This window comes from Gavialis gangeticus, unplaced genomic scaffold (genome assembly GCF_001723915.1).
Source record: "Gavialis gangeticus isolate Ggan-Ray unplaced genomic scaffold, GavGan_comp1, whole genome shotgun sequence".
Taxonomy (NCBI): Eukaryota; Metazoa; Chordata; order Crocodylia; family Gavialidae; genus Gavialis; species Gavialis gangeticus.
Window position 1 is genome coordinate 8,170,032 of NW_017729024.1, and position 3,092 is coordinate 8,173,123.

Consider the following 3,092-nt stretch of genomic DNA (forward strand, 5'->3'; position numbering starts at 1 on the left):
AAGTAAAATGTAGCTCACTTGGAACTCTGCTCTTCCAGCTCTAAGGTGTGACTTGAAAATTCCCTAAGTGCCCAGAGTTTGGTATCTGGCCATGCACAGAATGACCCCAGTCCAAACACCTAGGTGCTTAGCCTCATCCTAAACCCAGTCAGGATCCAGAAGTTGGGTTTCTCTGCCTAACCCTCTGAGGGGCCTGATCTAAAAAAGTCATGATCTGGTAGGATTAGGCCCCTCACAAAATGCACTTGTGGCTACTTTTTAAAAACAAAATCAGGATAAAGAAATGTCTCTTACATATAATAGCTTCATGGCTAGATCACTCACTCAGAAGCCAAGGCAGCAGTTCAATGCTCTCCTCAGCCTGAGGCAGTTAAAATTTTATTCCCACTCCTTTGGATAATGTCTACTCACCACACTTCGGGATAGGCTGTGGGGATACCATCCTACCCTCCAGCTGAAGCCATGCCCCAGTGCAAAAAAAAAAGGGCAAAGTTTATGGTGCAAGAGAGAGACAGATGGAGCTTGACCCTGCTGCCAAGCAATGAGGGCACTTCCTAGGAGAGGCAAGTCCTGCATCTGGTCCCTTCTTCCAGGATTGTTTCTGTGTTTTACATTCAAGGAACACCAAAAAAAACAAAAACTGTATCAGCTGTGCAAAGAGCAGAAACTGGAAAGTAAGACTTCTCCCATCAGACTAAAATCCTCCTCCTTCCCGAATGCCTGTTTTCTCTCATGCTGCATACCAATCTCTCTCCATGACTCCTGCATTCTTTGCCGTGCAGCAGCACAGCTTCAACAGCAGAGGGGGAGGCTGCTCCTATCAGCCTAGCCTACAATCAAATGATTACCATCGTTCTCAGACCGAGGAGGGCACTGAACCTGGGTCTCCCACTTCCTGGATAAGTGTTGTAACTACTCAGCTATTATATCAAAGGTGGGTGCCACTAATATTACTATCCTTTTCAATCAGACTCATTATGATTTGAGCCCTTTCCAATCCTTTGAAAGAATGGCAGTAAGTGCCTACCAGTAAGAGAGGCTTCCAGACTCGATTCCCAGGGGACACGAGGCTCCTCAAGCACCAGAGCAGGACAGGATGATTGGGTTCTATTAGCTAGCTTTTAGCAGGGCCTCACACGTGTGGATTTTTATGGATTATGATTCAAAAGCTCTTCACTTGCCCATGGCTCTATAGGGATTGTAGGGGGCTTGAATTTCACTCTGGGGCCAGGCAACTGAAAGCTGGGTGTTACATTTCCTGTATCTGTAGGCACCTACATTCTTTACTGAATCTAATTTCATTACCCCTTGAACATGCACCCAATGTAATTATAAGAATAGATCCCCTGGATACTACTGTGCTATATGTTAAGCTGCTTTTTAAAGATACGAGACAATCCTATATCCAGAGAAGTGCAAGCACTATTAGCAGAACAGCTCCGTCAAAAGAGAAGCCTGAAAATAACAACTTTCCAAAACTAATTTACAAGTTTTGATCTCAGGTTTTACTTTGTCCAAATCATGTATATTTTCAAGAGCTTCCTAATTTTTAAAACTAATGCAAACATTTTAAAATGTTTAAAAATGACATGTAAAGACTGTCTTCTATATCAAACTCAGTAGTGTTTTGACTACCTCCTCCGTATCCATCATCTGTGGATTTATAAATTATACCTAAGATATATGGATAGCAAAACTGTATCTACAGGAACAAAACAAATACCACAACCCACTTTCAGGGAGTTCTAAATGCTAAAATATCAATTTGAAAATAGAGTTAAGATCAACACTTATATTTCTAAAGAAAGGCATTTACCCAAATGGAATAAAAAGACTGGAGAAATCACTAATATTCTGAGTTGCATTTTGTGTTTGAACTGGTGTAATATCTATACCCATCATGAGTTACAAAACAGAAAACCAAGAACAAAAAGCTATTTTGTCTGAGTAACTTGCAATTTATAATAAAACTGTGAATAAATAATAAATGTTTTCACATTGCTTGGTTTTACTATATAAAACTTGTGGTTAAACCAAACAGATAAAATATAGAATATCAAAATATTTCTGCCTGTCAGACAGAAATGGTCCATATTTGCAATAGGCCCAACTGCTTTTTTAAAAAGCTTTTAATAGGGAAATGTGTATAAAAACTTCTCCAGGAAAATAAACAAAATATCCCACTATACTTAGTTATCGGCAAAGGATTAATTTCTGGCAATAAATTCTAACAAATTGGGTCAGATTTGCAAAAACTAAAATATAGGACCACATGCAACAATAGGCAAACATTTATGCATCTACATTGTATGTGTAATTATCAAGACTGAACACATCAAGAAATTTGGTATCTGCACATACAAACTCATTTAAATGACCCGCAACTTGCAGGTGCAGATACTACGACTGAGCATGCTAATAGGTATATGTGCATGCAAATTAGACTTGTAATCATGTGCTCATTTTGACCATGGCCTGAAACTTCCTGTTTTGTCCATCCAATTAATAACCTAGATGCCTAGAATTTTTAACTTCTATTATAAACAAATATTACTACAAATTTAGGAAACAAATACGAAGTTAAATCCTTTTTACATTTCTTTAATTGATATGCATATTATATTTTTATTTTCATGTCGCCATTTTCGTGTCACCATTTTTGCTCCATCTTTCTTTTTCTGAAGTGGAGGCAGACTGCCATGTTCCATATTCTCAGCAGGAGACACTGTTCCATTCACAGCTCTGCACTGATTTGCCATGTGATCTCAAACAAATCATGTCATCTTTCTCTGCTTCTACTTTCCCACTCATGAAAGAGTTATAACAATGTTGCTCTTGCTCATCTTTTACCGCACTTTTGAATCATTATTATTCTAATACAGAACTAAACATAAGAATTTTGTGCTAGCTGCATCAAGCAGTGAAGTCCCATTGTGAATTCTGTCCCAAAATAGTAAGGGAACTGCCATTTTTAACTCTATGGAAGTTACCTATACAAAATCTCCTACAATTCTAGTGTGAAATTCCCCTCCCAAAATGGCATTTGCCTGCAAGATTTTCATAGTTTCATAGTTTCTAGGGTCAGAAGGGAC